The sequence below is a fragment of the Ambystoma mexicanum genome, chromosome 6q (assembly GCF_040938575.1).
Source record: "Ambystoma mexicanum isolate Mex_15411 chromosome 6q, UKY_AmexF1_1, whole genome shotgun sequence".
NCBI lineage: Eukaryota > Metazoa > Chordata > Amphibia > Caudata > Ambystomatidae > Ambystoma > Ambystoma mexicanum.
Window position 1 is genome coordinate 1,039,780,318 of NC_090937.1, and position 26,644 is coordinate 1,039,806,961.

At 44.3% G+C, this 26,644-nt stretch overlaps 1 protein-coding gene across 3 annotated transcripts in view; it reads right to left on the bottom strand.

The window, feature by feature from the left end:
- SLC7A2 (solute carrier family 7 member 2) overlaps positions 1-26,644 on the bottom strand; it is a 574,284-nt gene that overhangs the window by 56,429 nt on the left and 491,211 nt on the right. The gene's annotated exons all lie outside the window — the stretch shown is intronic.

Here is a 26,644-nt window from a genome sequence, read left to right on the forward strand (position 1 = left end):
ATGTCCTGCCTCGTCTCTGTGTAAGCTGTCAAGCCGATTCGAACTTGTGGGCTTCCTCTCTCCTTCTCCAGTCTCTTCCCCTCTCATTTACAACATAGCCATGGGACCTCCCCAGCACAGTCTCATATTCCTTTCTGTTTGTTTTGTCTTCTCTCCTCCTTCCCAGGTCCCCCTCCTCGTCCCAGTAAAAGGTGATTTTTCTTTTAAAGGAGTAATCACAGTTTCCTGATGGCAATACATACACACTTGCATTTTTGTCATCCATTTCTTTACTGGATGTGTTTGAAGAGGTGCTGTTGGAATGTTTCTTAGGGAGTTCCTGACAAGAACGGGAGTATGTGTCCCCAAAGGGGGAGTCTCTCCCAGTGAGGTCCCACTTGCCTAGACCCTGGAAAATCTGGCTTCTCCGCCACAGGGATGCAGTTAAAAAAGATAAGTGGCTGGGCCTTGTGCGCCAAAGTTTCTTTCCCAATGAAAGTCTCTTATTGCAGAGGGCCTGATGTAACAAACAAATACAAAAGTTCCTTTCTTATTGAAGGGTTTTTACATTCACCACGTTTCACAAGTTAAGTTAAGTTTTTCTGTTAAAAATGGGTCTCCCTCAGCCAGGCTTGGACCTCTTCACACACAAGTTCACAATTGATCTCCCTCAGTCGGGCACGGACCATATGGCTCCCTCGATCGGGCATGGACCTTTGATTTTACAGTTCAAGAAAGTTTCCTTATTTCCTTCTTACTCCTAATATCAGGGCCTTTTGAAAACGTACATTATCTTTTCTCCAGCCCTGGGCGGGACCTCCTGATATCCTGGCTGTGGCTTGTGTCTCCAGTATTTTTTTGTCTCACTTTCAAGCCACATGTCCCATAAGGCTTTGTGCTTGCCTCTTTCTTTTTATATTCACACAGTTTAAACTTCCAGTCCCAGGATGCACTGCTTCTGCAGCATTTTTATCCTGTTCTTTCTCTTACTTGGTTTTCCGCATTATTGGTTTCGCATTGCCTGTCTCTGGTGGTAATGTACTTCACGTATATGTACCAAAATGTTTCTTTTAGTGTGCTTACTTAATACTCACGCACATGCACACCGGGCTCCTCTGAGCTTTGGACACTCACCGGCTGCCGTAACAATTTCCTTCCTTCAGCCTTGGCTTACGGGCTCACTCTTACGCCCCTTCTAATGCCTGGGCTCTCTTTACACCAGGGGAACGTGCACTTGTTCACACAATGTCCGTAGCAAGTTCTTTGCCTGGTTCCAGCTCTTGGGAGGCATTGCGCCCTTGACGTGCAGCAGGCTTTCTTGCTCCGTGGGTCAGCTATCTGGCACGCTGTGCTACTCCTCGCTTCTGGTCCAGCAGTCTTCCTTGCAGTCCCCTCCATGTGAAACAGCTTCCCAGCTCCCTCACTGTGCTGTTCAGAACCACATCTTTTATACTTTGCAAATTGGTTAAGTGAAGTCAGGTGTGGATGATTGAAATGAATTGCCTGACTTTGCCTGACTTCATTAAGTTGACAAAATGGCCGTTTTCCATAGGAAGCTGTTCTCTGTTGATCCCTAAGGGAAATCTTCCTTCCTCTTTGCTTGGTCTTCTTCGTCTCAGTGATTGGGTGGGGGATATGGGGTATGAAGTTAAGTGACCCCTGACTAAAGAGGAGAGTGTTCTGGTTTGAGTGAGTGAAAGGGGAGGACCTTGAGTTTCAAGCGTGGGTATTTTCCTCCCATTTCCATGCATTGCCTTCTCTTTGTCAGTATCTGAAGCATTGTGGGACAGGTAGTTCTCAGAGAGTTTGTATACTTCTTTATATTTCCTGGCTGAGATGGGAGGAACTGGGTATGGTGATTGGTAAAAAGGGGGAGTAAATGAGAGAATACCATTAGGTTTCTCACACTCCGGTCGGAATTCTTATTCACTTCTTTCATTCTTTTTCTATGTTAAGAGGCTTTCAAAAAGGTGCCGTCTGCACGCGTCCACTCCGCTACTCGGTATTAGTTCCTTTCACACGCGCACTGGGTTTCTCTCAGACAAGAAGGGGACTAGCATCTGTCGGTCACAGAAAAAGGGCTGCCAGCTTCCAAGGCTCCCTTCTCCCTCGCTCTCCCTCGCTCTCTGGCTCCCTTGCCACGCAAAGGCACTCTGGTCCAGAGTGTGTTCCTCCCGCATCTTGGCGTCCCGTTCTCAGCTGGTTTCTCTGAGGTTGTGCTGACCTTTCTGCTCCTTTCTCTTCAGTTCACTGTGCTGGAGGTTCTCACACCTGTGACCTACTTGCCTTGGGCCGCACAAGTCTCCTGGGATCCCTGCCGGTGACCTGGCTCTCGTCCCAGTCCCAAAATGGTTAGATCCACACAAAAAGGGATCCTCTGCTGGACTCAGCCAAGCAGCCTCCATGTTGCTCTCCTAACTGCTGACTCTCTGTTGTGTGCTCCACCTTTAATACAACTGGGCCTTATCAAGGGGTTTCAGGTGTGAGTAATTGGCCTTCTTTGATTGATTGATTTGTTATTTATTATGCGCCTATACACAAGTGTTTCAAGGCGCAACAAGGCAAGGGAGGAGGAACTGAGGGAGGACAAGACAAAAATCTTACTAGGCCTTGTGTCATTGAGATCTTGCAAGTGCGTAAACAAGAAGTGCAGGGGAGAGGGTACAGGGAGAAGTACACCCAGAGCAGCAGAGCCCTGAGTTAAGTGCTGGAAGGCTGGGACTACAAGGGGCAATCCCAGCCTGGTAGTGCAAGGATAGCAAAGAGGCAGTGCAAGTAGGGCCAGGCGGCAGGTGCAGGGGGACGGGTCAGAAGCATGGGGGCTGGCGTCCTCTAAGACTCAGAGGGCAACCAGGGAGCCAGTCAGCTAGTCAGCAGACGAGTAGGAGCAAGGGAAGGTTACCAGGGTAGAGGGAGAGAGAAAGAAAAGGAGAAAGGTATGTCTTGAGGAGATTCCGGAACTTAAGGAGGTCAGGCTCAAGGCGGAGAGAGGCAGGGAGAGAGTTCTACCCCCCACCCCCCCAATCTGTGCTTGGAGAAGTGACTCACCCACAGAGAGTTAGAGGTAGACGAGCGAAGGGCTCTGGGACAAAGGTACTTAGGAAGAGAGAGTTGAAGGTAGTAAGGGCCACTGCCCCGAAAAGCCTTGTGGCCAATGCAGGGGGTCTTGATCTTTGCAGCCACTGGGAGTCAGTGGAGGGATTTCAGGGCCAGAGAGATGCAGGCCCTGGGCTTGAGGCCAAAGATAAGTCTCACTGTCCTGTTTCTGGATGAGTTGAAGAGGGTGAATAGTAGAGGTCGGCAGATTGAGAAAGAGGCTGTTGCAGTAGTCCAGCCTAGAGAGAATCAGAGCTCTGAAGACAGTGAGCTTCTGGGGGAAGGTGAGAATAGGGAGAATACATTTAAGGAGGTACAGCTGGAAGTGGGCCTCCTTAGCAAGGTCAGTGATGTGTGGAGAGAAGGAGAGTGTGGAGTCGAAGATCACTCCAAGGTTTGAGGGCAGAGGGCCCAAGGAGGGTGACCAGAGTGAGAGAGGGAAAGCGGGAGCAGGGGCCCCAATGAGAAGGATCTCAGTCTTGCTGACATTGAGGCAGAGATTGTTAGAGGTGCACCATGACTGAATAGCAGATAGACAGTCAGGATGAGCCAGGAGGAGGAGGAGGCAGAGGGTAGCCTGAAAGACAGTTGCATGTCATCTGCATAACACTGAAAGTTAGAGGTGAAGGTAGAGATCAGGAGTGCCAAAAGTGTCATACAGACGTTGAATAGCCAGGGGGAGAGGGCAGAGCCCTGAGGAACACCACATTTAGAGAGAGAGAGGTGGTGGAGAGAAAGGAACCAAGCTGTACCTGGGAAGGTCGGTCGAGGGGAAGGAGGTCAGCCAAGCAAGAGCCTGATTTGAGATGCCAAGGGTCTCGAAGAGACAAGTAATCAGGATTTTGTGGTGGACTGTGTCAAAAGCAGAGGAAAGGTTGAGGAGAATGAGGACAGAGGGAGAGCTAGAGTTGAGATTTGAGAGCAGATCTTCATGGGTGCTCAGGAGTGCAGTTTCCGTGCCTCTGGCTGCTCTGAAGCCAGGCTGATGGTCATGGATACAACCAACAGATTCAGTGCGGAGGGTTAGCTGGGACATAGCCAACTTCTTCAGGAGTTCGCCCAGGAAAGAAGTGATAGAGATCGGGCAATAGGAATGGAGGGGTCGGCAGAAGGCTTTTTTAGTAGGGGTTGCACAAGGGAGTGCCTGGGAAGAGATGGGAAAGTGCCAGTGGAGAAAGAGTGATTACATAGATCGGGCAAGGCTGGAGTGAGAGAACCAATGTTGTCCTTGATGGTTCTGGAGGAGCAGGGGGTCACCTGTTTCGTTGAGACTTTCATCGACCGGACTTGTCTGGAAACATCTTCCAGTGTTACAGGGGAGAAGGAGGAGAGAAGGAGAGGAGGGGGGTGGCCAAGGCAGGCCTGAGAGGGGTAGGGAGAGAGAGAGAGGAGAAGTGGTGGAGAGTAAGGACAGGATGTCCTGGGCTTTAGTGGTGAAATTAGAAGCCAGAGCCATGCAGAGGGCCTGGGTGGGTGTGGAGGCAGTGGGATTGGCCAGCTTCTTGCAGATTTTGAAAGGTTTGGCTGTGTTGTTAGCCGCAGAGATGTGGGCTTGAATGTGGACCCTCTTCTTAGAGAAGATGGAGATTCTGTATTGCTTTTGGAGCAGACGACAGGCCATTTTGTCAGAGGGTGCACACGAAGGTCCCCACTTCCGCTCAGCTACTCTGCACTTGCATTTTAAAGCAGCTAAATCAGAGTCATACCAAGAGTTTCACTTTGTGGCAGGCTTCAGGCGGATCCTCATAACAGGGGCAACGATATCCAGAGTATTAGAGATGGAGAGGTGAAGGTTAAAAAGGGGTGTGTCAGGATGGGAGTTAGCCGCATGAGTAGGGGAGGGGAGAAGGTGGAAGAAAAAGCGGCCGCTGTCACTCGCTTCAAAAATCGAATATCCGCAAAGGAAGGTGGCAGTGCTGGGAGGGCCTTTGCCAGGGGACAGGAAGTTTCAAGTGAGAAGAGAGAAGAAAGTGGTCAGTCCAGGAGAGAGGAGTAGTGAGAGGATTAGAGAGGAGGATGCCTGAAAAGATGAGAGCGTCCAAGGTGTGACCGGCAGAGTGAGTCAGACTAGAGGGTAGAATGGAGAGGGAAAGAGTCGCAGAGGTTGCACAAAAGCCCAGAGGAGTCTGGGGAGTCCAAGGAGGAGAAGTTGGGAGGTGGAGGATAGGAGAGAGGAGGAGAGATTAGGCCATTCCGATAGGAAGAGGGTGACTGGGCCAGGTGGCCTGTAGATGGTGGCGAAGGTCAGAGAGAGGTCAGGAGAGATAGAGAGCCTGCAGACCAGGCATTCAAAGGAGGAGTAGGTCTGAGTGGGGATGCTGGAAGCAGGAATACACTCAGGAAAGATTAGGACCATTCTACCTCTGGGCCTGGGCTTGGAGAGGATCATGAAGCCCTCAGGCAGGAGTGTGGCAAAACTCTTGAGAGAACTGGCCTTGAACTATGTCTCATTAAGAGCAAGAACATCCAGGTGCAGAAGTTCAAGGAGGTGCCCGATACCAGAGGAGTGTTTGACAGTAGAGCGAGAGTTGAGACTAGCCACACTGAACAGGTTGTCACTTTTGAAAGTCTTCTGCGGGGCAAGGGTGCTGGGGAGAGGAGTCCCCAACCTAAGTGGCAGAGGAGCCAGAGAGGTAGAAGGAGGAGGTAGCAATGGAGCCCGAGAGGAAGTGGATGGCAAGGATGCTGAGGGGTGGAGGACAGGGGTTGCAGAGAAGCCAGAGAGGTGGAAGGAGGAGGCGGCAAGGAGTTAGTGATGGCAAGGGAGCCAGAGCGGTAGAAGGAGGAGGAGGCAGAGTAGCCAGAGAAGTGGTGCAAATAATAACAGGAGAAGGAAGGAAGGAGGTGGAGGTGCCTATCACATAGAAGGAGATTGGTCTGAGGGCCCTGGACCACGACAGTGTCATTTAGATATACATTAATGATGACTCAGGAAGATTGCAAAGGTGCCATGAGGACCTCCCACCTGGTGCCACCATTAATGGGAGAGAAGGAGGAAGGAGAGAGAAGTGTGACCATATGAAGGGTTCATAGGTCGGAAGAAGGAACAACAAAGATGATGTTGGTGATAGTGTGTCTGGAAGAGATACTGACATATGTGTCAGTGATGGGAAGGCCTGTATTGGAGACCAGGGTTAACTTCTTGAGCTTCTTCCTCCCAGACTTAGCTTGAAGAGAAGAATAGGAGATAGAAAAGCAGTTAGAAAAGATGGGGGAAATTGAGAGCACCATAGTGTGTGTGACAGAGGGAGGTGAAAGAGAGGCGAGAGGAGGAGAAGAGAAGGAAAACACTGCACAGAGCTACACCCTAGAGGGTGCACAAGGAGAGGAGTCCGGAACAAGGGGGTGGGGGGTGGTAACAGATGGAGCAGCGGGCAACAGCAGAGCGCAGACAGAGACAAAGAACGGGCAACAACTGGCAGTGTGTGGTAAATGCAATGGGAGCCACCCAGGCTCAGCTCAACCAAGAGAAGAAAGACCACAGCATAAGAGATGCAAAACAGAGTGATAGAGGCCAATACATTCACCTAGCTGGGAAAAAAAGCATGGCAGCACAGGAATGCAGTGACACAGGCCTAAATGAACACCTAGATGGAGAGAAAATGTGGCAGATGCATCAGAAAAGCAGAGAAACAGCTTGCAGAACACCAAACAAAAAAGTACGACTAAACGGGGGCGGGATAACCTCATGAATGAGTAGAAACAATGCAGGGTGAGATACGCATGAGGAAGGGCATTTTAGTAGGCCGCAGTAATGGCTGCATCCCCCGCCTGCACCTGTCTTACCTTGCGGTCGCCGCTGGTTGATGGCTGCGCTGGATGCTCGCAATCTGCGTTCCGACCCCTTAGTCGCCAAACACCTGCGTGCACAACACCACAGCCTTGTCCTGCGAGGGCTTTGCCAAAGAGGGTTCGATCCTCGGTTCTTAAATGTTTAGATGCGTGGATGTAGGCACAATATATTACGTATTGATGGGAGGATCAGCGTTGCACAACACTGCAGCCTTTGCCTGACTCCAATTGCACCAATTATTGGGACACGCCTGACCTGCAGCTCTGTAGTTTTCAGGACTCCTCTTCTTTGTCCCAGTACTAAAGTGGTGCTTTCTATGTGTAATCTGCATTACTCTAGGTGTTGTCTTCCTCTTCTCAGTACTTGGTCGGATTTCAGGGGGAAAGGCAGGAAATGGATACAAAGGATGAGAGAAGGTAAGGTAAATCGCTATTAGGAAAGGGGGATACTGTGTTTTGCCCTCAGGCATCCTCTTCTCATTTCCAAGGAGCCCTCACTCAGGTGATCCTGCCTCGCTTGTCTACCCCCAGGGTCAGGATCCAAAAGCAATGGCCCTTCCCTGGCCACCTGAGCAAAGGATTCCAAGGGAGGAAATGTGAGGATGCCCTCAGGTTTCTCACACAGTGGACAGTTGTATAGCCCCCTTGTATATTTGAACTTGCATTCGGATGGGATTAAAGCTGTTTAAGCTTTTAACTCGGATGAAGAAGACCTGATGAAATGCACTTTTCAAATCCAGTTTTGCATCTTGCATCAGTAATGAGAGCTCTGTGATGTTTGGCAGATGGTAGGAATCTGTGACAATGTTTGAGTTTAGACTGCAAAGATTCACACACAAAGGAGGCACTGGCTACCTTGTTTCTATGTGAGTACAAATGGACTCAACCATTCAGGGTTTTCATAGATCTGATGATAACTTATTGCAATAGTTAATCGAGTAATTGCCTGAGCTCTTTGTGTGCTGTTAAAGGAATAGGATGTACTTTGTGTTTGACAGGAATAGCACCTGAGCGCAGGATGATCTGGTAGACGTACTGCCTAAGTGTTCCTGTTGATTTGCGGAAATGCTCTCATGGTTGTTGAGAATCCATAACTGTTGCATGCTGGACAAAGAAAACTTGTTCTACTGAGTTGGATCCAGTTTGATGTGCAGACGTTTCTGGCCATCCCCACCTAGAACAGGTGGTCTATTTTCCAGCCTCATCGTAAGCTGAACCTTCTGCTACCTGTATCGTTCAACTCAAGCTGGTTGTTGTTATACTGTGTTCCCTAGTGCCCCAGGGTGGGCCTTGGTTTGAGTGTCTGCACCTGTGAGTACTGATTGAGTGCGTAGTGGGATTGGCTAACTTACTCGAACACCCCTTTGTCTAATTTAAGCTATGGGAGTTGTGCAGACCCTGTATCCTGCCTCTACACCATCTTGGATTTCAGAGTTGCTTTTCTAACCCTCCATGAGGGAGCCTATATGGTACTACGGACTGCAGGGTTTCGAGCATGTGGATTACTGATTGCGGATATGCAGGGTAAGCCCTTTGTTGTAATCTATTTAATGAGGGCAAGGTGTGTGAGGTGAGCCAGACACTTTGTTTTGTGAACTTTGTTGTAATGTGCATCTGAGGTGAGGTGGTGACATCACTGTTACTGGAATGTTGTGATGTCAGAGTGAGTGGAGTGTTGGGATGTTGTGCTCTGAAGCTGGGTTCTAGGTTTTACAGTTGAGAGTTATGCTGGCTTGAGGGGACATGCCAATGATGTTCCTGGCAACTATCTTACAATAAACCTACAAGTATCTTACCTGCTGCTCCGGGTATTGCTTCAGGTACCAGGATATTACAAACCTGTGCGCCACTTAATGCGTCCCTGCACATGGAGCATCTCGGACCCAAAGAAAAGCATCATTGCAACTGCTCTACTAACTAGGCCCTCCAGAAAAAACTACAAACAGTAGCTCTGCTGTCACTACCTCTGTTAAGGAGACATAGAGGTTCTCCTTTGAAGGTACAAACTTTCTCTTCCATACTGGATGTTTGGTGTTGTTTTAGACTTTCCATTTCACTAGTACATGCATTACTATGCCAGTCCAGGTCACTGGTAGGGTGGGCTTGCCATGACAATGCAAAGGATGGGACCAGGAGAGGACTCTTAGGTGAGACCATGTTACTGTTCCCTGCGTTCTGTAGGGGACCAGGCCCAAATGTATTCCCCATACTGCCCCTGGGTACAGCATCCACTGGTTGGTTTGGGGTGGAATCCGGCCTGCCAAGCCACTGCTCTAGTAACTCCCATTAGCAGGAAAGGGACTGCGTCACTGAATGTACACTCTTATTTGTGTCTCTTATCAAACAATCCCTAGGAGTGAAGAGTAACGGAGATGAACTGTGGATAGAGGGGGTGTATTTTAAAATGAAATAGGCTATTTGATTGTGGCCTATCTCCTTTTCTGATATCCAATCTGTTAAGAGCTTCTCGTAGTGTAAATATAGATTGCCAGATCTCACAGCAAAGCACCACTGTTTTGCTTCTCACCTGCTGCGTTTACTCTGATCCGAAATACCTCAATGTGTTAGGCAGTAACAATGTATCATCGGTATCCACGCAGTTAGCAGAAATATGTCTGACATGAGAGTCTAAGGATGAAGCAGCATAGGGCAAACACAACAAAAGTCTTGCAATATCCATTGGGCACTTAAAATACAGTCACCTTTCAAGTCAAAAGAACGGCAGGTGCCTCAGGAAAGCTGCCATAAATATTTGAAGGAAGTCTGGGAAGCTTTCTGTGGTGTTACATAAATACTATTCATGTTGTTCTGTTGCCCAGGTATTGTTGGTGTCCCTGGCTGCACGTGAGATTCCTGGAATGTTTGGTTACGGGTGGTGTGAGATTCGAGAGACGGTGGTTGAGGGAGTGAGAGTACGGTGGAGGAGGGTGAGAGCTGCAGAGCAGGGCGTCGGGGTTTCACACAAGTAAATAAACTATATTTATCTTCGGTCTCCGTGTGAATACTTCAGTTGGCGATGAGGAGTACCCGGCGTCCTACGAACCCACAAAGAAAGAAGGAGAAGGACGAGAGCAGCTGTTCCTCGCGTTTGTTTGTACTGGTTTTCCGTTGCTTCTGGAAGTGATGGAAGCAGGATTTGGACGGCGTATCTCGTTGCGGGAGTGAGACATTTGGTTTCCTCATCGGAGGTTTGGAATCGTGTGTGCGCCCGTTGGAGAGCAGTACGACCACATGACACGATCCCGGATACTATCATGAAGTCAGGCGAAGATGAAGGGGATATGTTAATCTCTTCATCTTCGTCCCAGTGAAAAAAAGAACATATATACATTCCTGATTTCTGGAGCTGATCTTGCAGGAGTATATTACAGACGAGTTGAACAAGGAAGTAGTGCACTTGGCAGTGAATGCACACAAATTAATTTTGTCATTGTCAACATTCTGCATTTGATTCGAGGAACTTTATACATTGGAAATGCAAGGCATCAGCATTCAACCACCGGCTGGCTGGCGACGCTGATCAGCATGAAAAAGCCATAAGACAATTAGACAAATACTATGCTCCGGAGACGAATGTAGCTATAAACAGGTATAATTTCTATACAAGAATTCAAAAGGAGCATGAGTCGATTGAAGAATATGTGTCGGCATTGAGGATTTTAACGTGCACATGTCATTTTGGAAATGGTATCACTCTGGATGAACTAATCAGAGATCAAATCATTATACATTCAAAGGACAGCTTGGTCCAAGACAGGTTATGTATGGTAGGCAACCCGTCACTGCCAGAGGCTATCGCCATAGCTAAACGAATAGAACACAGTCAATTGTGCTCCAGGGAAATGAAGAACAAAAAACAGGAGGCTGCTCATAACATGCAGCAACAAAGCAGTAAAGTCACATCAGAAGCAGAGGAACAAAGCATGGTCAGCACGTCGAGAACCAAAGAATGGATAGATGCCGCTACGGTCAAAAATAACAGATCTAAGGGATTTGAAAATAAAGGAAACTCATATAGAGGAAGAAATTGGGTGAAGAATGAACCCAAATTTATGAACACACAATCTAGAGAAGGGGGCAGATGCTATAATTGTGGCAGGTTTGGCCATTATGCATACGCTAAGCAGTGCCCAGCTATAGAGCAGAAGTGTGGAAATTGTGGTGTGAGGGGCCATTTTGCTGTCACCTGCAGACGGAAGAAAACAGTTTCAGTTATTCTGGATGAAGAAGAAGAATCAGATGAAGAGGGGGTGTTTATGATTCATGAACCACCAGGGGGAGAATTCAAATGCCCAAGTTGCGACGTAATATTTGACAATTGGAAACTCAAAGTGAAAGTGGATAGTTGCTCACCGTGGACGATCATCACTAAGAAAACTTGGAGAAATTTAGTAGCATGTTGTCTTAAAAGTGAATTAAAAGCATCTGATATAAAGAATCCCGGTGGATTCGAAGGGTCGAAGATTAAGATGATTGGTTGGTTCTCATGCATCATTCAATTCAAGGACAGGCGAGCACAAGTGAAGGTCTATGTGGCTGAAAAGGGAGTAAATATAATTGGTTGGAGAGACCAAGCTGGGTTAAGAATCAGATTGGATCCATGTGAAGAAGAGCAAATCCTGATTGCTAACAGTAGTCAAGGACAAAAGGACAAAATGACAACAAAAAGTGACTCCCATGAAAATTTGGGTTTACTGAAGAATTTTGCGCACAGGAACCGTCTCAAGAAGGGGGCATTGCCAATTAAACACTTGAAGTCCAGACCCATCCCATTTGATATAGCTGACAAGGTGGAACAAGAGTTGGCAAGGTTAGAATCAGAAGGAGTTATAGAAAAGATTGACTTTTCGGAGTGGGTGAGCCCCATCGTGGTTGCACTTAAAAAAAAATGGCAAACCGAGAATTTGCGTGGATTTGAGGGATGTCAATAAGAACATCATAAACGATATTTTTCCTCTTCCGATTATATCTGAAATGTTGAATCGTATTGGAAGTGCAGCTTTATTTTCTACACTAGACCTTTCAAGTGTGTATCATCAGATATCCCTCAGGGAAGACTGTAGAAACATCACGGCATTCATTACTCCAAATGGATTATATAGATATAAACGCATGCCTTTTGGTTTGGCGTCCGCGGCAGCTGTATTTCAAAGGGTTATGATGCATGTTCTTAAGGGATTGAATGGAACACTTGCGTATCAGGATGATATCCTTGTATTTGGCAAGGGCTCTGTAGAACATGATAAAAGGTTGCGAGAGGTATTGACAAGATTGGAGAATGTGGGATTGAAGATTGAGCAGAGTAAATGTAAATGTGGTGTGGGAGAAGTTGAGTATTTAGGACAAACTGTAAATGGTAAGGGATACAAACCTAAGGGGGATGCCATGAAGGCAACTAGGGATTCGCCCAATCCTAGTAATAAGGATGAACTTAGATCATTCCTAGGATTATGTGAGTATTACAACAGATTTGTAAGGAATTTTGCCAGTGTGACAGAGCCTTTGAGACAACTGTTAAAAAAAGATGCTTAATTTGACTCGAGTGACGAATGTAATGCAGCAGTGAAATGCATAAAAGATGAGATTTGCAATTCTGCAGAATTACAGGGATTTGTGTTTAGGAGATTGACCAAGGTCACAGTGGATGCCAGTGGGAATGGAGTGGGGGCTGTGTTATCCCAAATTGATCAAAGTGGTAAAGAGAAAATTATCAGTTATGCCACTAGAGCTATTTCAGACACAGAAAGTGGATATTCTGTAATTGAGAAAGAGTTGCTAGCTTTTTCTTGGGCTGTGAATTACTTTAGGAGATATCTATGGGGTAGCAGGTTCATGATACAGACTGATCACAAACCCCTTATAGAGGTTCTTACGGTAAAGGGGATGTGTAAAGCTTCACCTAGGTTAGCTAGGTTAAGTATCAAGTTGCAAGATTACCATTTTATGGTGAAGTATGTGCCAGGGAAGAGAAATGTTATTGATGATTATTTGTCACGTTTACCATTAAAAAAACAATGAAACAGAGGTAGAAGGCAATGAAGAAATGGTGGCAGTTGTTCTTGAAGTAACCTCTAAGGAAATGTGGTTAGATGAATTCAGCAAAGATGATGTTTTGCAAGAAATCAAAAAATACACTAAATCAGGATGGCCTGAGAAGAGATTGATTGGTGAAGGATGCGTAAGGTTCTGGGAAGTAAAGGATGAGTTGTCCATGGAAGATGGATTTTTGCTGAGGGGGGACAAATTAATCCCTCCGCTAGTGTTGTGAAATGAACAAATAGAAACGGCACACCAAGGACATCCTGGAATCACTGGAACTAAAAGCAATGTGAGGTCAAAATATTGGTGGCCAGGAATGGATTTGATGATCGAGAGATTTGTTATAAATTGTTGGCCATGTCAGAACAGCGACAAGAGCTGCAAAGGTTTTAGGTCAGAACCGATTCAGATAGCTAAAGGGTAGGCAGCATGGGAGAAGCTAGGCATCAATATTGTTGGACCCTATGTTAAGTTGATGGGTGAAAAGAGATTTTTAATAGTTTTGGTTGACTATTATTCAGGTTGGTTAGAGGTAAAAGCTGTTAACAAAGTTGAATCTTTTGAAATAATTAAATTTCTAAAGCAAATTTTCAGGAGGGAGGGGTTTCCTAAAATGATCATTAGTGATAATGGTGTTCAGTTTAAAAGTAGAGAGGTTAAGGAGTTTGCCAGAGTGTCGGGAATTGAATGGAGGTTTTCTGCATTATATCATCCCCAGAGTAATGGGTTAGTTGAGAGGTGCAATAGGATGATTGTGGAGACAGTGGAATTAACATTGAGAAACAACATACCAGTGGATGAGGCTCTTATGGAAAAGCTATGGAGTGTGAGAATGTCGGTCAAAAGAGGGATGGAAGTATCTCTGTTTGAATTAATGAGAGGGAGAGCCCCCAACACTTTACTTAATCCCGAATGGGTTAATCGTAGGGGGAAGTTAGAGGCCAAGGTAGAGAGAGAGTGCGAGCACCAGCAAAATAGGTCTAAATTGTCTCTACGTGATTTTAAGTCCAACATTAAGATCTCGCCAGGTGACTTTGTGAGGATAAAGTTAGGGCGTACTGTGAGGAAGGGGGAATATAAATACAGCAGCCCAGTTAAGGTGCTACAAGTGTTCAATAGGGCGGTTAGAGTTAGTGGTGGTTCCGTATGGAAGTTGGAAAGGTTGACTAAATGGGTTTGGAAAGGTGAGTGTGGTAGGGATAGATGCTTAAAATATGACAGAAGAGCAGTTGATATGTTTGGACATGATGTCATTATTCAAAATGCTGAGGAGAATGTGAATGTTGACACTGGGTTGCAGAGTGATGAGGGTGACATGCAACAGAGAGACAATTTTGGTGCTATTACTGAGAATGGAGATGAAGATGACATGCATCAGAGAAGAGATTCTGGTGCTAATGCTGAAAATAGAATGTTACGTAACTCGAGAGAGAAGAGATTACCATTTTAGTCCAGAGACTATGTTATGGAGAACTAAAGCTTTGAGACTATGTCATCTTAGACTAAGGACCTATTATTAGTCTTAAGAACATTGTTCCCAGTTTTGATTTTGGGAGTTATACCATAATTCAAGTTTGCTATGTATATGTAGTTATTGTTCTTTTGTTTTTGTTTCTTTTGTTTTTACGAATTTGTTCAAGGTTTCTGTAAAGTGGGGGGGGGGGGTGATGTGGTGTTACGTAAATACTATTCATGTTGTTCTGTTGCCAAGGTATTGTTGGCGTCCCTGCCTGCACGTGAGATTCCTGGAATGTTTGTTTATGGGTGGTGTGAGATTCGAGAGACGGTGGTTGAGAGAGTGAGAGTACGGTGGAGGAGGGTGAGAGCTGCAGAGCAGGGCACCAGGGTTTCACACAAGTAAATAAACTATATTTACTTATCTTCGGTCTCCGTGTGAATACTTCACTTTCCTAACTGCCACGTTATTATAAAAGTTCTGGTTATACATGATGTTCCCAAAAATGATCTCCTGAAAATCCTGCACCTTGAAATGTTCCTGGCGAATCCCACTAGTCAAATCTGTAAATTAACACTAACTCTATGCTTTAACAAAAACGTGCTAAAAGATTGTTTTTTGGCAATCATGTAAATTAACAAGAATTACACCCACTTTAATTAGGTATGTTTATATTTCACTTTGATGTGGTTATTTATTGTTGTTCTTTGATGACGTGGTCCCATACTCCCATTCCTTCCTTTCCCACTGTATCCTGACCCATCTTCCTTTTGCTCCTTTTGCTCCATGTATCTGTTTGCCCACGTTCTGTTTCCTCCCCTCTGCACAACCATTGTTTTTCTGGGCTTTACATAATTTTCTGCTAGACTTTGTACGGGGACATACATCCACAAGCCTTTTCCCGTTTTTACTCCTGTAATTACACCCGCCCTGACGTTCTGCACATCCACACTATTCCTTTTAAACCTAATGTGATGAATCACAGGACCTAGACACTACTCCCCAAAGGGGAGTCCTTTTCTATGAGGCTAGGCAAGTGAGCCCGCTATACAACATTTCCCCATGGGGTGGCGGCAAGTGGGACCTCACAGGGAGAGACTCCCCTATTGGAGACAAGGACTCCCATTCCATCAAGGAACTCCCTAGGCCCCTCAATGAAAAGTCCACAATATCATCAGGACTTCGTGAAAACCATCCCAACCAGGTCAATGTTTGTTATTGAAACATCCCAGAATACAACCAACAGGAAGACAAACATACTGGGAAGAAGAAGATTGAGCGTCTAATAAAGAATGCTCCAGGAAGAGAGACAAAAGACTTCACGTTTATCATGGGGAGCACCCAGCACTTTCCAATAAAGAGGAAAGAAGGACCAACATACAGTGTTGGTGGTGCCCTGGAGTTTCAAAGCTGTCAAGACAGAGAACAAGGAAAGCCGGGAGGTCCTCAGTCAAGAGGACGCTGGCAACCAAGAAGGGAAGGAGGCACGGAGAGGGCAGAAACCCAATCCTTGGATGCCTAAGAGAAATACAGGCAGTGGCGTGATGCAGAAGACTGGTGGGGAGGTTGGGAAAAAAGGATCAGGTTTCACCACTCCGCAGATCTCTGCACTGGCTGGCAGTCGAGGACCGAATAAAATTTAAAGTAGTCTGTTTAATTTACCTAAATGCGTCGATGGGCTTTCGCCAGAGTAGCTCAGTGCCAAAGTCCATCGATACTACCCTGCCAGAGCATTACGCTCTGGAGATAAGCTTCTGTTGAATATTCCACGCACAAAATTTGTTTCCAGAGGGATAAGAGATTTGGAGTCTATGGAACCAAGCTTTGGAACCATCTCCCGGTGGAGATTAGATCCTGTCAGACATTAGTCTGGTTTAGGAAGGCTTTAAAAACCCACCTGTTCAAATAGACTCTCCCAGCCCAGGGATAGCATATGTATACGATTTGTTCAGCACCTCACTTGAAGCTTTTTGTCCATCTGCACCTGTACACAGTTAAGTCTGTTTTGGGGCGCGGTACAAATAATCAAAATCAGAATCAAATCAGAAGCGGTGGACCGCCCAGTGTTCAAACACAGAGACCGCAAGAGAACAGGGTCCGCTGAGCATGTGTCCAAGCAGGAAGCAAGGTAGGAATGCAGGAAGTGTTCGGGAAACTCGAGGAAGCCTGACCTCACAGGAAGCTCCTGCGATGCCGACCCAGCAGTTCGAAGGTAACGAGAGTGGCGGAAAACCCAGGAGCGGTGCAGGACAGAAAGAAGAGGACTCATCATACTCGTCTCAGTGGTTGTGAAAACCTTAAAAACGTGAAGAATACCAAGGGACCCATCATACTCGTCCCAGTAGTTGTGACTACCTTAAAAAAGGTAAAGAGTATCAAGGGACTCACCAAACTCATCCTAGTGATTGTGAATACCTTAAAGAAAGTGAAAAGTACCAAGGGACTCATCATACTTGTCCCAGTGGTTGTGAATAGGGCAGAATAGAGAAAACAACTCAAGACACTCGTGCCAGTGAAAGGGAACCTCATAAAGACAGGAAAGGATTGTTTGAAGCTCAAGTCAGTCAGCCCAGGAAGAGGTTGATAATCAAACCAATTGTGGAAAGTAGCAAAGAGACACTGTAAGACACCCAAAGTAATAGGGGTCAAGACCCTTTCCTGAAAAGCCCAACAACTGTATCTAAGGAACAAAAGAGGACACCATGGAGTTTGAAGAGTGCCCTAGAGGAACTAAAATAATTAGTTCATGTAATCACAAATAACGATTTGAAAATAGAATATTGAGGCTAGAAAAGCATGTCCAGGAGAAGGGCATCATTCTACTGGACCTCTTTTCTTTTGATGTTTTGAATAGTGGTTGGGTCAGCATAGGTTAGTATTTGGACAGAGGACGGACTGTTGATTTGGACTGCACCCATGACGACGAGCACCCTAGTTAGTTTTGTGTTATTCTAATTATTATAATTGTTCTTTTATAACACCCTAAATACCAGCAATCAGTTTCTAAGTGCAAGCCTGGGATTTCGAACCTGTGTGGCAATGCGTTGTCTTGCTTCCAAGACAAACACATTGTCCCTGAGCAATCCTCCCTGCCCAGGTAGGGCAAACCCTTTTTGTTAGAGATAGACTGGCCTTTTCTCAAATTATTTAAATAAAACCTGGTAGGAATGCCACCACATTATCCGTCTCCTTCTTCTGACCTACCACACTAGTCACTGTCTTATTTCCACGAAAGACTAGAGTTCTGCATAACAAAATTCATTGTAAAATCATCTTGAGGGGCGTTAAACAAAATATCTATTTCGGGTCTTCTGCCTCCATAAGAGCTCTATCCGCAATAGACCATGGAAAAAAGACTAGTTAAATGCACGCTTTGGTCAATGGATTACCAATGTATTACCAATTATAAATGATTTGGTAGATCACAAAATCCTATGCCACCATCTGACCACCTCTGCCTTCTTTTCACCTGAAGTCACAACCTCAATTGCCTCCTTTCTAGAGGGCAAAACAAAGAATATTCTCTGAGATCGCCAATGCCCCACCAGCCCCCACCACCTGCGGTGTACCGCAAGGATCATGCATCCCTCCAACTGTTTATAATATCTTTCAAAAACAACTCTTTGACCTGGACTCCATTGCCATAGCCAACACCAACTATGGAGATGAAACACAAATTCTCCTACCCCTCTCCGGCAGCTACACAAAAGACGCTGCCATACTTAATGTGACCTACTCAACTATCCAAGTATGGATGATTATGCACGGCTTATGTTTCAATGACAAAAAGACAGAGATCCTTCTTGTCAGGCCCTCAGTGACTATGAAAATGTTTGATTTCAAATATGCACTCTCCAACATCGATAGTACCCAGATTCCAGTCTCCACCTCAGTGAAAACTCTGTGGGTCTACCTCGATGACACCATCTCCTCCTCGGCAGCGCACGCAACCAAACTGATAAACGCCTCCAGACATTTCCTATCAACAGACAGCTGTCTAACCATTGCACGTGCAGTCATCTTTGCTGGTACCTCCGCACACAATGTCTGGAAACTGCAGACCATCCAAAACAATGTTGTTCGAGCAGGCCTAAACGTAAACATCCAAAAAGACTGGATTTAAAATCCTGATTCGGAGATTTGGCCGGATTCCATCTGTTTCAAAATTCTGAATGGCCGAAAAGTTCGACTAAATCCCCCATTTGGTGGCAAGGGCTGTGGGGGTGTCCCCCGCACCCTTGTTCACTATACTGTGAGTGAGGGCTGCCGAGGTGTCCCCCGCAGCCGTTCCCATAAAACTTTTTTTTTAAATAAAGGAAAGGACCCTGCAGCACTGGTTCCCGATCACAGAAGGTGCCACAGGGACACAGCAAGCCGGCAGCACACAGCGAAGTGTGCGGCCGCAAAGTAAGTAGGGGGGTGGGTTCAACCCAAATCCGCCCAAAACATCCCTAAATTCGATCATATATCGGCTGCACGAAGAGCCGGAATTGGCTACTGATTTGAGAATTGATCATCTTTAAATCCTTATCGATTATGCACAGGTGCATTTCCAAGCACGCCCACCTTTACCTCTAACAGAAACTCTCAAAGGTTCACTCCTCCAGGCCCACCAGAACACCTTACTCCCACCGTCTAGCTCAATCCAAATTCAAATGCAAAAAAGCAGGAGGGTCTAGCTTGACATCCATAGCTGCTAAACAATGGAACTCCCTTCCACCCCCATTGAGGACAGTAGATTCCTATTGAATTTTCAGAATCGCTCTCAAAACTTGGCTGTTCTCCTAATTATGGATCCGACACAAGAGGATTACTGTGCTGCATGTAACTGATAAATGATCTGTATGAAACTGTAATACCATCTGTCTGCATGTAACTGGTGTCTGTAATAGCGCCTCGATGACTTCGGGTTTTGCGCACGTTATAAATGAATAAATAAATAAATAAAGCAATGTGTCCGTCCACTACAGACATCAGCTATGTTTTAGGCTGTTATTAGCATTTGTTTTTAGGAACTATACATTTTCTAGCTTTTTTAAAGAAGATTTCTCAAGGTATGTGCCTGGATTTGAATCTTGCACGTTTTACAATGAATATGCTTTCAGCATCCATTAAAAGTTTTCCTGTTAATTGAGGAGTTTCATTCGTCCGCAGGCTATGTCAGTGAGGGAAACATGACCAGAACAAATAGGTGTATTGCCCTTTCAATGAGAAGAGCTACTCTGAAAAGTGTTTTATGGTTAAAACGTGTACATTCCACAAGTCCAGGCTACTGAGATCCAGGGTATGTGAGTATGAGGAATTTCCAACTTCCAAAGGAAAAGGACACATTTTCAAATATTTGGTGTTATGGCACATACAGGATTTCTGGTGCACAAACTTCTCAGCTGGGTGCTTTTGCATCTCTCAGTTTAAGTGGCCTCAATAAACCATTTAACACATCTTTTAGCTGGCCTCGTCACAATCTAATTCAGTAGGTCATGGCCATGAAGACATAACCTAGTGTGGCGAGGGTCCACTGGAGAGAGCTCGAAAGTTCCTCAGAGGATAAACAAGGTGCAATTGGTTGTTAAACGTTAAACGTAAAGGAGAACTTTGTTAAAGCACCTTAAAAGTTGCTCATAACGCTTTACTTAACACTAAAATCCTAAAAGTGTCAGAAGATGTTTAGACATTTTTAAAAAATCGAACTTACTGAAATAACACTTTTTTTTTTATTTACCAACAAATCTCAGCATTCTGGGTATGAATAGGTTAATACACTTGCTATGGTATTACAGGTTTGAATCTGGGTGTAGACAACTGAATCTGGTACACTTTAGAAGTGGATAAAATGAGTACCATTACATTGTTACAATTACAGGTTGCTGTAGCTATCTCAAACCAAGCGCTCAACCGCGCTCCCGGTCCAGACGCAGTTCCTGCAGATTTTTTCCAAGCTATGGGGGCTTTACGAGCTCCAGTGCTTACAATCACTTTTAATGCCATTTTGAAGTCTGGGGAGATTCCTCCCTCGTGGAAACTGCCCATTATTTTCCCCATTTTTAAAAAGGGATCTCATGCGAGCCCACTCACCTACAGACCAATATCCTTACTTGACACAACCTTTAAGATATTTGGAAGAGTTTTGTTGGGATATTTAGAGAAGTGGATCATGACCAATTCCGTCCTTTCTGAAATTCAGTATGGCTTCGGTCCTGGCGTGGGCACTGGGGATCAGGCCCTTAACGTTTATTTAGTGGTGGCACAGACAGTGTACATCAGGGAAGATCCGATTTTCTTGGCATTCATGGATGTGAGCACCACCTTTGATAAGGTTAATAGAGATAAGCTCTAGACGGTGCTCGGCTCTGTGGATTGCCCTGCTGAGATACTGGCTGTGCATGTGGGAATCAGGCATGCGTGCATTATGGGGATCAGGGCCAGTGCACCCCCTTTTTTATGTAAATCTGGGGGTGTGTCAGGGTTGTGTATTGGCTCCTGTCCTCTTTACTGTTTATATTAATGGCGTATATAAGGCCCTCTTGGACACTAAGGCCGAGTATCCCACAGTCGGTAATAACCGCGAATGCACTACAGAAGTTGATTACTGTGTATACAGATTTTATGAATGCCTTGGATCTGAAGGTAAACACTGGGAAATCTGCTGTCATGACCTTTGGGCCAGGGAAACAGAAGGTGAAAGGCGAGTAAAAGGGCAGCCATACCAAGAGCGTATGCTTTTGATTATTTGTGAATACGGTTCTCACCAGTGGTGTCTGGCACTGCTCATAAATAAACAGAAATTCAGGATGAGCCAATCCCTGGGGAGAGTGTCGAGAAGTATGGCCATGTGCCAGGGACAACCACTTCCTATAATACTGAAGGTCTATGAGACATGGACCAAGGTAGCAATTAGTTATGGTTCCTCGCTGTGGGGTTTTGAGAACGCAGAGAGCTCCAGGTAATAGAGAACACATATTTTAAAAGTCTCTTGGGCCTCCATAGTTTGGTTGCTACCTTTGCAACGCATTTGAAATTGGATGCCAGTTTTTTGGAAGATGAGTGGCGCATGGCCCCTCTTTTACACTGGCTGCGAATTTGGTCAAACCCCGAAGGTGGCCCTCACTCAGCACATTATTAAGGCAATTTTAACGAGAGAGGTTGGAACAAAATTCCATGGCTATAATACATTAGATCTAACTTGTACTAGGTGAATGTTTTAGCACTTTTCCCACCCTGCAGTATTTTGAGTGCTAGAACTTCTAGAAGAACGTTTTTGCTACCTTTGTGAATGAACAGCGTAAAACGAAGGAGTTGCTAACTAACGCCAACAGAACTCACGCTATTGTGAGCTGTGTGGACGCTATGCAACATTATCTCACTTTCAGTCATAAGAAAACAGAGCGTTTGCTGATTGCTAGACCCCGTTTTAACAGTCGCACTCAAAATGCTGGGTTTTTGATGATCCTAGTTGCCTACTGTGGGGAGCTGCAGAGAAGCATCTCTTGCATTGTATCCTCTTCTGCCCTGTATTTTCAAACATAAGGCAGAAAACTAGTTTTCCTCTTTTAAGGCAGCAGAATTGCATGCAATGCCATCCAGCTTTATATTATCTCATTATGGCCGACTCACCCGATGTGGCTTGGGCATTGTTATCTTATCTTAGAAGATCAATGAAAGTTAGAAGGCTTTTTAAGGATATCTTACCCTGAGATGCTGTGAACTTGACATGGCCATTGCTGATTTACCTGGGTATCTTGTCTTGCTTTAGATGATGTTTTATTTATTGGAATTTGTGTTTCATCTTCCTTGTTTTATAATGCTTATGTAATGCGATGATACGTATATATATATTGAGTTTGTTTAATGCTTTTTTAAAAATCTGAATAAACTAAATAAAATGAATATGGAACAATGTACATTCCGAACACCAGTAAAAATAGTTAATAATGTCAATTTAAGAGCTATGCAGAATACACTTAAGTATGGTCAACATTATAGTGGGTCTTTGATTAAAGAATTTAGCTAAGCAAATTCCCTGTCATAAATAAGGAATTCAACCAAGATGGAAAGCTCACTCCCTACAGAGAAAAAGGGGCAGAGCATAGAAGTAGTAATGTGGAACATTATCGAAGGTGGATGGAGAACTGACTCTCTCCCTGAGTCAGTGGAAAAATAATCCAAATTTGAATTAGATTGTAGAGAATAGTATTCCCATGCCCACCCAGAAGCTATAACGGCACAACTTGGTATTTACTTAACTGGGTAAATAATGATATGTGATAACTTCTAGACAACCATTTTTGGACATATACCTATATCAGGGAAACCCAGCTGCTATTTGATTTCGATTCCACTGTGACTTGTGCATCCAATGCCTGATACATTGCATAATAGTTACAGTCTGGTGGATGTGCTCAAACAGTCTTAAACTAGTCCCTACCGAAACTGGGATCTTCCTAGTAAATGGCCCCAAACTAAAAGGCTAAGAAATCTCTGGCACACACAGCTGCACAAACAAACCCCTGTCCCATTAAATGTGGTAAGGAATATTGTTTAACCTAATCCATCAAGTCTCCACAATGGTTAAAAAGCTTCTACCATCTCAGGATACTGGAAATAATCTTTTCCATGTTTTCTTCCCCACGTAAAGACTAAGCTATATCACTGATACTGTCTTAGACTACACGGACAGGATCTATCTAGGATTTCCAAATGTTTTGATGTCTGGTTGCAGTTGAGAAGGAAATGCAGCAGAATGCCTACTGCTTTGCTTAGGCTGCCCTGACTGCATCGCTCCAGCACTTGCATCCCAGAATTGGCTATCAATAGAGCAAGGGGTAAAGAACAAGAGACTCTGAATGGTACACTACGCTTTGCATGATTGTGGACCAATGATTTTAATTGATACAATTGTCCTGTCCACACCTACCTGCTCTCTAAGATCTCTGAATGCAAAATGTTTTGGTCTTTCCTAAATCCAGAAAGTATCATTTCAAAGCCTCTTTTCCTTTGGCCCCATATTATGCAATTTCTTACCGAATCAACTTAGTAAAATATAAGATCTTTAACATATTAAAAAGTTGCTTAAATCCAATCGGTCTCCATGTTCGATTTAAGATAATTTTATTTGATTTTCTGTTAGCTGTTCCAGCACCAAAGAACTGTTTGTTGTGTATTTTGAACTACAAAATATACTACCATAACAATATAAAACTGTGTACTGAAAAGGTTGATACGATTTAAATCAATAATGTGGAGTATTGATTCATCTGATAAGCATATCCAATATATCAACTTCTATTCCTTAGTCAGACCAGGAAGGCTAGCTGTAATAAGGTTAACATTATTTTCAATGCTCATCATTATTTACTGGGAAAAAAGTAATGATATGAAAAGTTGGGCGGAGCTCTCTGGCTGCTGTTGGGCCCTTCCCCAAATATCATCAAATGCTACAACTGATTATCCTTAACGCCTTAGAAAATGTCTGTACAGCACAAAGCAATAACCAAAAATGGAAGGGGCAGAAGGAAATATCTACCAGGAAATGTTCACGGCTATTTAGCCAAGAGTGGGTGAAACCTGGAGATGGCCTCACGTTTACTGAACTAACCATTCAAAACTTCAGAGCAACAAAGAATAAATTCAACACTGACCAGCCACCCACATCCTGAGACTTGCAAGTGACTTAGTTTGTGCCTAATTAAACAACAATAAATTAGTAAATAACTAGATAGAGCCACCAATGAAATGTAATCTTGTACTAGGTGACCCCAGAAACTAGCACAATGACCAGGAATGGTCGGATTCAGGAAGGTTTAGCAACAATCCAAATATCTAAAAGATGCAGACAATGAATTTGAGAAGATATTATATAAGGCAGTGTTTTTTACGTGCTGCAACGGTTAACATTTTTGTGGCTTATTGGAAAGATAGCTAGACGAAATGTCAATAGGTTCTGACTTGACTCAGGTACGCATGCCCCCTTTAGGATAGCCGATAGGCATTCAGATACAATGGAAAACATCTCCATGTCAGTGAGACAGCAGAGAGTTCTCCAACCAGAAAAAATAGTTGGAATGCTGTAAAAGGTTCTGGTTGGGGCTCTACCACTGCTGGGGATAGGAGCTTGAGAATTTGCATTTCAGGTCAATCTGCTGGGCGGAGCCCAGTCCTCCACCAGCAGTTTTGGAAATAGGAACAGCAACGTTTCCTGTGCTATGTTTATAACTGCTGCCCCTGCAATCATCAATGAACGATGCAGTGGGGAAAACACATTGGAATGGGGCATGCTCCCCAGCAAATCTGCTCCAGTCGCACTCACACTGTACACAGCAGCAAAGAGACCAACAGTATAATACAGCCCATTACATAACAGGGTCCATCTCCTTTAACCTAATCTTGAGTAGGACGCAAGGCGTTTGCGTTGGTCTAAACCCAGATATCATCAATAGAGAATTTGCTGGTAAAACAGAAACCATGAGGGTGTCTTGGAAGATCTGCTGGGCCATTTTACACTTCATGATGGGAGTACTCAGGGGTTAATCTGAAAAGTACCAGATTTGGGTGAATATATAAACAGAGGGTTAAACTTTCTGAACTTTTCAGAACATTATTTCTATGCTGGAAGCATTGTGTTCCAGATACTAGACAATAAATGGGGAAAGCAACTAAGTTAGACAAAGGATCAGAGTGATGTATGGCGGGTAAATATCTTGAGTTTTGGAGGTGAGGAATCAGTTTAAAGTGGAAATCCAAGATGCCGTTACTGAAAAGTTTGGAATTGAGAGAAGACCAGAGGCATAAGAATAAACAAGACTGTGAATCTGGTCACAGTTTTTTATAAACATTTGGTCAAGTGTTTTCTCAAGCTCAGTGTCACTCAGGAATACAACTACCCCTGAGTGCCCATTGAGTTCCTCCGACAATACTGCTCATGTACCATAGTTTGCATTGTATTCTTGTTAATCAATCAAAAGGTCTCAACTTATTTTTCACTGTGATAGTTCACAGGACAAACCGTACACACGTCCATAGTACTTTGGGTAGAACCTCTTGATAACTGTGCCTGAGGATAGAGATCTGTATAATTAGAGACTTATTTGTTTGATGTAATTGCTGCCTGTGTATACTATACACTTTAGTAAAACAAAATAGGTGATCGTATACTGTAAAATTAACTTAAAATACTGGTCAATTGACAGAAAAGACACTGATTACAGCTGTGATGCAACACATCACCTTACTAAGAACTCAAGATAAACTCTTTCAGAATCTTATTGGGATCTTTACTTACAAATTCCTTTGAAATACAATTCTAAGATACAGAATCCTTCAAGTATGAAATGATACAATATGCATTGATTTTTTGACCGATTATCAGGACTAGCTCACTAACTATTGATGATGTAGGAGTTTATTTACTGCATGCCTTGAAAAGGACCTAGAGTCGAAACACGTGTTTGCGGGCAATTTATGATAAATAACAAATGGTTGATTAATACCCAACAATTGACCAGGATTACAGGATAAGATTGCGCCTTACAGTATATGATCACCCATTTTGTAGTACACAAGTCCAGTTCAGAAAATGTCCATCAGATGACAAATTAAACTAATTGTTGTTACTGTCAGCAATTACTTTTTTTGAAAAAGATAAACTGCCACAGAACAGAGGCTTTCTATGCTTCGTCGCTTTATCCTTTTATAATTACAGTCAGAAACAGAGCAAGTTATAGGTTTGAAGTTTCGAAGAACTCTCTCATTCTGTCACTGGACATCAGTCATTGAAAGCAGTGTGGCTTTCCTTACCGGCAGCTTCCTGGGACTTGACATTAGCCCAAGGGGATTTGCACTGTCTCTGGAAGCCAGTGTACCTACCTAAAGCTCAGACCCTGCAATCAAAAGGGATGCTCATGCTGTCCGCCTCAGTGAAAGGACTCAGCCCATATTACCAGAACCTAAAATAAATGCATGTGCAGTCTATCTATAGCTTATATGCTTATCAGCAGTTTTTATGAACTCTTGCATTTGTAAATATATGTACGGACCAGAAAAGAAAGACCTGTTAATTATCTCACATCGCAATGACATGTCGCAATGACATTCCAGAATAGGCACATATTTGGTGCATTTGAGAATCATTTTTGATTTTTTTCACGATAAATTTGATGAACAGCTTAAATGAGATCTACAGTCAGATTGCAGATAAACAGCATAATACGGACTGCTGGCCATGACCACTGTACCTGCCTCCGAAAGCCATAATTGCAGAGTACATATATGAAACATGAAACACAA